Here is an 11,381-nt window from a genome sequence, read left to right on the forward strand (position 1 = left end):
GAGAGAGAGAGAGAGAGAAGGAGGGAGGGAAGGAGAGGAAGTTTGTCAAATTGAAATATTTTAGAGACCATTTGAAACTAGAGGCATTTTAGGCATTAACATGAAATATTACTTAATATTTTCCATTTTATGATGCTGATGAATACATCAGTGCTATATTCAGAACTGAAGAATTTTTGTTGATTAAATAATATAAAACAGAATGTAGATGGTTTCCCATTAAGAAACTGTGGAATTTGGTGTTGTTTATCTATTATTGTATTTAGTTAAGACATCCATCATAGCTGGCATAAATTCTAAACAGTAGGAAAAAGTTTAAGAATAAAAGATAACTAAAAGTGAACAGCTATATCTTTATAAAGAACAACTCTCTCTCTCTCTCTCTCTCTCTCTCTCTCTCTCTCTCTCTCTCTCTCTCTCTCTGTTGCGTGTGTGTGTGTGTGTGTGTGTGTGTGTGTGTGTGAGAGAGAGAGAGAGAGAGAGATGATCATAAGATCCAAAGTGAGAAGAAACTTCTGTGATAGTCTTATTTTATAGATTTAGAAAATGAAGATCAGAAAAGTTAAATTGTTTGTTCCAAGTCACATAGGTGACTATTAAGATTTGAACCTAGACCTTCTGACTTCAAAGCCAGTCTGCTTTCCATCAAGCTATGCTGTCTACTATTTTTACACATTTGCATGTAATTTGAAATAGGAATAGGAAATTTTCTTGGTATTTTTTAGTTAAAATGAACATTTATCTGAAAGCTATTATATATCCTTAGTCTTTGATGATTCAAAATTAAATTCTTTGTTAAAATTCAAATACATACACACGCACACACACACACACACACATATATGTCCATGCTTTATAAGCATTCTTAAAAATAAATGATTTATTTATAAATTAAATATAAATAAACCTAGGTTTATGTCCTCATAAAGGATAATACATAATTTTTCTACTCTCACAGATATAATGCCACCATTTCTTTCCATCCTCTATTACCTGTAACTCCACCATTTCTTTCCATCCTCTATTACCTGTTGACATAAAAAGAATCATGAACTTGAAGTCTTCTAATGTTGTTTTAGACACTTAATTTATGTAGGACAGCAGTAAAAGTAGCATTCCCAGCACCAGTAATAGTAGTAGTAGAGTGTAGTAGTAATAGTGGTAGTAGTAGTAGTAGTAGTATACTAATAGTAGTATCTCTACTTATAAATCATTTCTAAACATGAGACACACTATACTATTGGCCTTCCTTTAAGGTATTTTTTTTTGTTAAATTTTTGTGATACTATTATAGTTTTGATGATTCATTACAGTCTCCTTTTCTCCACTAATCATCTTTTCAATGTATTTTGAGTTCTATGAAATCTTACTTCTTCAAAAATTCTAGTATTCTATAATTCTCATATATAAAATATTATAGTGAGTATATCAGTTTTTAAGTGGTAGGAATTTTTAGTAGCAAACATATTAAGATCGTTTAAGTCATACTATCATGCCACGAAATATAATCCATTTGAATCTTCTCTTTTCCTAATATCAGCCCTTGCTCAATGCATATACCAAATGCCTATTCAAGATAAGGATGTTCAAGAACAAATTCCATTATTAAGAGATGAGAAAGGCATGGGAGTCAATATACTTGTGAAAAAATATGATAGGGTTTTATTGCATTATAGTTTCAGTATAAGTCAACAATAGATCCGAAATGAGCAATTTTGGAAAATGGGTCAACTTTACAAAACATACTCTTTAAGTAAAATTGAACATGCCCTTTGTAATATACAACATATGAGAAGATATATATGCTGATTGGAGTGACACAAACATTAAATCAGCCTTACATTCATTAATATATATATATACACTCTATATTAATAATATGAAATTATCTATTCAATAACACGAACATCATTCCTTCTAGGAACAAATCACCAACTTGCTTCCTAAAAGTTCAGGAGATGTGCTCATACAATTGGTCAAATAACCATTTTCTTCTCTAATTAGTTGGAATCATTTTGAAAAATCTCTGTTATCTTTGCCCCAATCAAACAAATAATGTTTATATCTCTATCTTTGAAGAATGCAAGAATTACTTCTGGTGGCTGATTAGAATCTGACTTACACCTGTGACTTTCAGTAAATGTTTTATTGTTTTGGCTAAGGGCTTTTACTATTAAATCTAAATTTTAATTGGTGATCAAATTACTTAAGCTTATGATAAAAGGAAACTACATTCACCAGATTTGGGGAAAACATGCATCATTGATAGTTTATTGGATTTGAGGGATACATAAATCATTACCAAACCACATCCAAATGCTTATTTTAGTATAAAAAATCATTTCTGTAACTATAAAGCCAAAAATGAAGCATTAAAAATAGAGTTGATAATACTAAGTTACCATACTTATTTCTCCATATTCTCAAATAAACGAGGAATTGAGGGAAAAGAGCTAATGAAAATTCACCACTTTGAAATATAGATTATAAGACATCAGAATCAACTGTCTGAAATACAAAAAAGTCTAAATGATGTTAGAATCCACTATATTTCACAACTTAGTTATTCTTCTCTAGTTAAGATCTAAGTGATTAACATTTTAAGATGCACTTACGGCAATTATCTAGAATAAAAGAAATAATAGATCCATTATAATCAGTTCTGTCCAAAACACAATTTGAATACCATGTTTAATCTGAGGAATTACATTTTGGGAAAGAAAAATACATACCTCTAGAAGAAGAAAAAAAGAACAATGAAGATCCTTGAAATTATACCATATATTATGATTTTAGAAGGAATTAGGGATGTTGAATATAGAGAAGGGAAGACTTATCAGACCACGATCTGTTGATACAAATGGAAAGCATAATGGTCATTTCTCTCATGGATTTTATATTCCAGTTCGAGAGACAATATACATTGAAGATTTTAGATCAGTCAAATTAAAAAAGTTTCCATGATGCAATAAGGTGCCTCAACAAAGAAAATGTTAATTTTTTATTATTTCCAATGACAAAATCATATACTTTCTAATATTGAACGAACTGACAATCAAGGACTTTGGTAATTAGAAAAAAATGATTTTTTCTGAGTCTTCAGCATTAGTGGCTGCAGCACTTGCTGAAAACGGTGCCATTCTGCATCTCCATGTTAGCTACTTCCTTATATCTTGGTTGTATGGCTGCAGTGGAAGAAAGAAAAAAATTGTTTGGAGAGAACTGACACTCCCTGAGTTCCTCAGCTTAAATTTCTATTATAGATAGTTGGTCAGAAATTGGTATTGATGATAAGTGAACCCTGTATCTGTAGTCACTATTCTTCTCAATGTAAACTATGGAGTCCATGAAGTGGTTTCTTTTTTCAGGCTTGTATAAATTTAACAGAAAAAAATAAAGTATCAAGTTGAGTTAAAGAGAATATTACAAAAGTCAGATATATATATATATATATATATATATATATATATATATATATATATATATATATATATATATATATATTCTTAGATTTAAATGTTGCCTTGAAAATAGAATGTATATCTTTGTCAGAGAATAATAACAAATATGTAAACAGACAAAAATTTAATAAATATTTTTATGGCCAAGCTGCAATAAAAACACAGTAACTAATCTAGGGTACATAAGCTGATAAAATAAGACTGAAATGGAAACTAAGTGATATAAAATGAGTTATATATCCACAACAATTAGTTGTGGAGTTAGTTAATAAGCATAAGAAAGAGGATGATTACGATGATGCAGCACATGAAATTTTTGAGGTACAGATAAAGCAGTCATCAGAGGAAATGCTATTATCTTTCAAGGCACATATTAGTCTCAAATGACATAAGAAAATATTTATGTACTGAGCATGTAAAAAATTCACAGTAAAAACATTAAAGCTAAAACAAAGGAAAAGAAGTTCTAATATTGTGATGTAGTTAAAATAAAACAACAACAGCAGGAAGATTATACAACTTATTAACAAAACAAAAACTGGTTCTTTTCTTTTTGAAAGGATAACAGATTCAGTTAAACATTTGGTATGCCCCAAAAGGAAGGGATACAAAATTGAAAAGTGAATTAAAATGGAAAAAATAAAAAGAATTATCATAAAATACTTTATACATTTTATGCCGAAATTTTTATGCCATATATATATGCCATTTTTATGATATATGTTTATATAAAGAGGATGGGGTAACTAAATATAAAAAATATAAATCATCTAAATCAATGAAACAAGAAAGAGGTATAAAAAACCCTAAATTTTAGAAAGAAAACTGAATAATCTATAAATCAATTACCAAAGGGAAAAAAATCTTTAAATTATATATATTCACAAATGATTTCCCCACATATTTAAAAGTATGTTAATATTCGTACTACACAAATTATTATGAATGAATGAGAAAAAAAACATTTTAAAAAACTGGTTCTTATCCTTTATTCTTGAAGAGGACCAAAATGATATTATATTAGAGTTGAGTTACAATGCATTTGACTGCAGCTGTCAATACAACAATACAAACTCTGTCCCAGGTAGGACATAAATAGTGTTTATGAACATTTGGGGTTGATTCGCTAACTTTGTGCATATCACATTGCTTCTGAGCTAATTCGATTTTGCTTTGATCATAGGGCACAGCATTTTCCCGGATGAGGGTAAGCCATGCTGGGCAGTCCTATGCCAGTGTTTTCCATGTCATGTAATCAATTTTTTTTTTACTTTTTTTTCATAATTATAACTTTTTATTGACAGAACCCATGCCTGGATAATGTTTTACAACATTATCCCTTGCACTCACTTCTGTTCCGACTTTTCCCCTTCCTCCCTCCACCCTCTCACCCAGATGGCAAGCAGTCCTATACATGTTAAATAAGGCATGGTATATCCTAGATAAAATATATGTGTGCAGAACCAAACAGTTCTCTTGTTGCACAGGAAGAATTGGATTCAGAAGGTAAAAATAACCCGGGACGAAAAACAAAAATGAAAACAGTTTACACTCATTTCCCAGTGTTCTTTCTTTGGGTGTAGCTGCTTCTGTCTATCATTGATCAATTGAAACTGAGTTAACTCTCTTTGTCGAAGAAATCCACTTCCATCAGAATACATCTTCATACAGTTGTTGTTGAAGTATATAATGATCAGCTGGTTCTGTTCATTTCATTTAGCATCACTTCATGTAAGTCTCTCCAGGCCTCTCTGTATTCATCCTGCTGGTCATTTCTTACAGAACAATAATATTCCATAACATTTATATACCACAATTTACACAACCATTCTCCAATTGATGTGCATGCATTTGTTTTCCAGTTTCTACATTCTAATTTTTTTTATTTAATAACTTTATATTGACAGAATCTATGCCAGGGTAATTTTTTTTACATTATCCTTTACACTTGTTTCTGTTCCGATTTTTCCCCTCCCTCCCTCCACCCCTTCCCTTAGATGGCAAGCAGTTCTATATATGTTAGATATGTTTCAGTATATCCTAGATACAATATATGTTTGCAAAAACGAACAGTTCTCTTGTTGCACAGGGAGAATTGGATTCAGAAGGTAAAAATAACCCGGGAAGAAAAACAAAGATGCAGATAGTTCACATTCATTTCCCAGTGTTCTTTCTTTGGGTGTAGCTGCTTCTGTCCATCATTTATCAATTGAAACTCAGTTAGGTCTCTGTCAAAGAAGTCCACTTCCATCAGAATACATCCTCATACAATATCGTTGTCGAAGTGTATAATGATCTCCTGGTTCTGCTCATTTCACTTAGCATCAGTTCATGTAAGTCTCACCAAGCCTCTCTGTATTCGTCCTGCTGGTCATTTCTTACAGAACAATAATATTCCATAACATTCATATACCACAATTTACCCAGCCATTCTCCAATTGATGGGCATCCATTCAATTTCCAGTTTCTAGCCACTACAAACAGGGCTGCCACAAACATTTTGGCACATACAGGTCCCTTTCCCTTCTTTAGTATTTCTTTGGGATATAAGCCCAATAGAAACACTGCTGGATCAAAGGGTATGCATAATTTGATAACTTTTTGGGCATAATTCCAGATTGCTCTCCAGAATGGTTTGTTTTCCAGTTTCTAGCCACTACAAACAGGGCCGCCACAAATATTTTGGCACATACAAATCCCTTTCCCCTCTTTAGTATCTCTATGGGGTATAAGCCCAGTAATAACACTGCTGGATCAAAGGGTATGCAAAGTTTGATAATTTTTTTGAGCATAGTTCCAAATTGCTCTCCAGAATGGCTGTATGTATTCACAGTTCCATCAACCGTGTATTAGTGTCCCTCTTTTCCTACATCTACTCCAACATTCCACATTATCTTTCCTATCATTCTAGCCAATATGACAGGTGTGTAGTGGTATCTCAGAGTTGCCTTAATTTGCATTTCTTTGATCAGGAGTAATTTGGAATACACTTTCATTTGAGTAGAAATAGTTTCAATGTCATTATCTGAAAATTGTCTTTGCATATCCTTTGACCATTTATCAACTGGAGAATGGCTTGATTTCTTATAAATTAGAGTCAATTCTCTATATATTTTGGAAATGAGGTCTTTATCAGAACCTTTAGCTGTAAAAAATATTCTTCCAGTTCATTGCTTCCCTTCTAATCTTCTTTGTATTAGTTTTGTTTGTACAAAAGCTTTTTAACTTGATATAATCAAAATTTTCTATTTTGTGATCAATAATGATCTCTAGTCCTTCTTTGGTCGCAAATTCCTTCTTCCTCCACAAGTCTGAGAGGTAAACTATCTCATGTTCTTCTATTTTTTTTTTAAAAAATCTCATTCTTTATGTCTAAATCATGAACCCATTTTGATCTTGTCTTGGTGTATGGTATTAAGTGTGGGTCCATGCCTAGTTTCCTCCATACTAATTTCCAGTTTTCCCAGAAGTTTTTTTCAAATAGTGAATTCTTATCCCAAAATTTGGGATCTTTGGGTTTTCCAAACACTAGATTGCTATAGTTATTGACTATTTTGTTCTGTGAACCTAACCTATTCCACTGATCAACTAATCTATTTCTTAGCCAATACCAAATGGTTTTGGTGACTGCTGCTTTGTAATATAGTTTTAGATCAGATACAACTGGGCCACTTTCATTTGATTTTTTTTTTCATTATTTCCCCTGAAATTCTTGAGCTTTTGTTCTTCCAGATGTATTTTGTTATTATTTCTAGGTAATTAAAATAGTTTCTTGGGAGTCTGATTGGCATAGCACTAAATAAATAGATTAGTTGAGGTAATATTGTCTTCTTTATTATATTCTGCAGCCTATCCAAGAGCACTTAATATTTTTCCAATTGTTTAAATCTGACTGTGTGGAAAGTGTTTTGTAGTTTTGCTCACACAGTTCCTGACTTTCCTTGGCATTTAGATTCCCAAATATTTTATGCTGTCAACAGTTATTTTAAATGGAATTTCTTGGGGGTGAAGCCAAGATGGTGGAGAAGGCACAAGCAACTTTCTAAGCTCTTCTCATGCCCTCATGACCAATTATTAAATTCAGCCTCAAAATTAGTGCTTGACTGGTAAAACCCATGAAGTTTAGAAGCATACCAACTTACCAGCCAAAGATAATCTGGAAGATTTCCAGGAAAGGTTTGTCCTGAGAGGCCAGGAACAGACCAGTGCAGGCAGGGTTTGGAGCAGACCAGAGGCAGGGGTGACAGCTTTGGCTAGAAAAGTTATAGGGATGACTCTGCCTTAGGCTGACTGCTCTGCCTTGATTACAAAGCAATAAACCACCAGAAAATTAAAGCCAGGGCAGAGGATACTATAACAAATGCCAGAACTTAACAAGATCTGGCTGTACCCACCCAAAACTGGAAGTGAGGGACTCAGTGCATACCAGAACACAGCTTTGCAGCCACATTCCAGGGCTTTTCCTCAGGGCAGTTACAAATCTGCACAGCAGGTGGGCAGAGCCCAGGGAAGCCTCTAATCTGCACAGTGTGGAGCTCGCCCTGGGGTACTTCCATAGCTCAACTGTGCTTCCCAGGGCATAGAAACTTCCAGTCCATGAGAGGCTATTCATTGGTCAGCTGCTAATATCCACAGCCCTACGATGGGCTTTGGCCTGGGATAGTAACACTTTCACTGCTGAGCCTCTAGCCTCAGAGCAGTTGCTAATCCACACAGTAGGGTTCTTCACTGGGCACTTCTGCAGCTCAGCTTGTGCTAACCAGGTCTGAATCACTTCCTCTTGGGGGAAGGAGAAATATTTTCCCAGAGTACTCCGATACCTTGCTGCTCTTTGCAGTCCATTTATACCTATTCCTGCTTTGCAGAGGAAGCTGGTAACTTCCTTGCCCTGAAGGCAGATCCTACAGGCTTTAAAATATGAGTAAAAAATTTTAAAGGACATTGATAGCTTCTATACAGAAAGAGAGTAGGTTTGCTACCCCAAGGAGACTAATAGCAAACAGTCTCCAGACATTAACCCAAAGGGGAATGTTACCTGACCCCAATCACATAATGCTCTCCTAGAAGACACTATTAAAAATCTTAAAAGTGAGCTAGAAGAAAAATTGGGAAAAGAAAGAGAAGCTATGCAAGAAAGTAACAACTTCGTGAATTGGAAAAGGTAAAGAATTCCCAGGAAGTGCAAGGAAACAGAATTTGTGAATTGGAAAAGGTAAAAAAAAAAAAAAAAAAAAAAAAAAAGCCAGGAAAGTAGGATTTGTGAATTGGAAAAGATAAAGAATTCTCAAGAGACTAGGGTTTGTGAATTGTAAAAAGAAAATAACTCACTAAAAATAATGAAATAGGAAAAAATTCCACAGACCAAAACAATTTATTTAAAAACTTAATTGGACATATACAAAAAGAAGTAAAAAAAAGTTAATGAAGAAAATAATTCATTAAAAATCAGAACTGAAAAAATAGAAAACATTGATTCATTGAGACATCAAGAATCAGTCAAGCAAAACCCAAAAAATGAAAAATTAGGAAAAACATGAAATATCTACTTGGAAAAATGACAGACCTGGAAAATAGATCTAGGAGAGATAATCTGAGGATTATTGGACTTCCTGAAAATTATGATGAAAAAAAGAGCCTAGATACTATTTTACATGAAATCAAAGAGAACTGCCCAGATGTAATTGAATCAGAAGGTAAAATAGGCATAGAAAGAATTTATGAACACCTTCTGAAAAGGACCCTAAAATAAAAACTCCAAGGAATATTGTGGCCAAATTTCAGATCTATCAAATTAAGGAAAAAATATTACAAGCAGCCAGAAAAAACAATTCAAATACTGAGGTGCCACAATAAGGATGACCCAAGATCTGGCTGCCTCCACATTAAAGGATCAAAAAGCCTGGAATCTGATATTCCAAAAGGCAAAAGAACTTGGAATGCAGCCAAGAATAAACCACCCAGGTAAGCTGAGCATTTTTTTTCCCATGGAAGAAGATAAACATTTAATGAAACTGAGGAATTCCAATTGTTTCTAAGGAAAAAAAAAAAACAGATCTAAATAAAAAAAATTTGATCTCAAACCATAAAACTCAAAAGAAGCAGAAAAAGGTAAAAGGAACTCTTGAGAACTGTTTTTCTCTTGTGGATATTCATAAAGACTATGTGTATAATTTGGTTTTACTGATATAACATAAAAAAGTGAAGAAGAAATGGAAAGGGGAGGATAAAAAGAGGGAAACTACATGCCACGAAGAGGCAAAGGAAACCTGTCATATCTGAGGGAATTTAGAGAGAAGGAGGAACATTGTGTGAATCTTACTCTCATCAGAGTTGGCTCAAAGGAAAAAAATGACATATTTGATTTACAGAGAAACTTCTCTCACCTCATTAAAAAGAGAGAGAGGAAAATGGAAAAAGAAAGGAGTAATAAGGGAAGAGTACAAGAAAGGGGAAGAGATTGAAAAGAGGGAGGAATCCGAAAGAGGGTGAGCAGTGAGACACAAGTGGGGCCCATAAGTTTAAAACTGGGAAAGAGGGGAAGGTGGGGCAAGAAAAAGAAAAGCATAATCTGGGGATAATAAGATGGCAGGAAATACAGAATTAGTCATTTTAACTGTAAATGTGAATGGGATGAACTCTCCCATTAAGTGGAGGCAGATAGCAGACAGGATCAAAAGTCAGAGTGCTGCAATATGTTGTTTACAGGAAACACATTTAAAGAAGGGAGATACATACAGAGTAAAGGTAAAAGGCTGGATCAGAATCTATTATGCTTCAGGTGAAATCAAAAAAGCAGGGGTAGCCATCCTTATTTCAGATCGAGCAAAAGCAAAAATTGATCTAATTAAAAGAGATAAGGAAGAAAACTATATCTTGCTAAAGGGTAGCATACACAATGAAGCAATATCAATACTAAACATATATGCACCAAATGGTATAACATCTAACTTCCTAAAGGAGAAAGTAAGAGAGTTACTAGAAGAAATAGACAGCAAAACTATAATAGTGGGAGCTCTCAACCTTGCACTCTCAGAATTAGATAAATCAAACCACAAAACAAATAAGAAAAAAATGAAAGAGGTAAAAAGAATATTAGAAAAAGTAGGTATGATAGATCTCTGGAGAAAACTGAATAGTGACAGAAAGGAGTGTACTTTCTTCTCAGCAGTTCATGGAACCTACACAAAAATTGACCATATATTAGGACATTAAGTCCTCAAAATTAAATGCAGGAAGGTAGAAATAGTAAACGCTTTCTTTTCAGATCAAGATGCAATAAAAACTACATTCAACAAAGAGTTAGGGGTAAATAGATTAAAAATTAATTGGAAACTAAATAATCTCATCTTAAAGAATGATTAGATGAAACAGCAAATTATAGACGCAATAATTTCACTCATGGCAATGACAATGATGAGACATCATACTAAAATTTGTGGGATGCAGCCAAAGCAGTAATAAGAAGAAATTTTATATTGTTAGAGGTTTACTTGAATAAAATAGAGAGAGGATCAATGAATTGGGCTTGCAGCTCAAAAAGTTAGAAAAAGACCAAATTAAAAACCCCCAATAAAATACTAAACTTAAAATTCTAAAATTAAAAGAAGAAATTAATAGTTGAAAGTTTAAAAAAAAGTATTTAATTAATAAATAAAACTAAGAGTTGGTTTTATGAAAAAAATAAAATTGATAAACCTTTGATAAATCTAATTAGAAAAAGGAATTAGGAAAATCAAATTGTTAGTCTTAAAAATGAAAAGGAGAACTTTCCACCAATGAAGAGGAAAGTAGACAGATAATAAGGAATTTCTTTGCCCAACTTTATGCCAATAAATTTGATAAACTAAGTGAAATGGATGACTACCTCCAAAAATATAGGCTTCCCAGATTAACAGAGGAGCAAATTGCTTGAATAGTCCC

This window comes from Antechinus flavipes, chromosome 6 (assembly GCF_016432865.1).
Source record: "Antechinus flavipes isolate AdamAnt ecotype Samford, QLD, Australia chromosome 6, AdamAnt_v2, whole genome shotgun sequence".
Classification (NCBI taxonomy): Eukaryota; Metazoa; Chordata; class Mammalia; order Dasyuromorphia; family Dasyuridae; genus Antechinus; species Antechinus flavipes.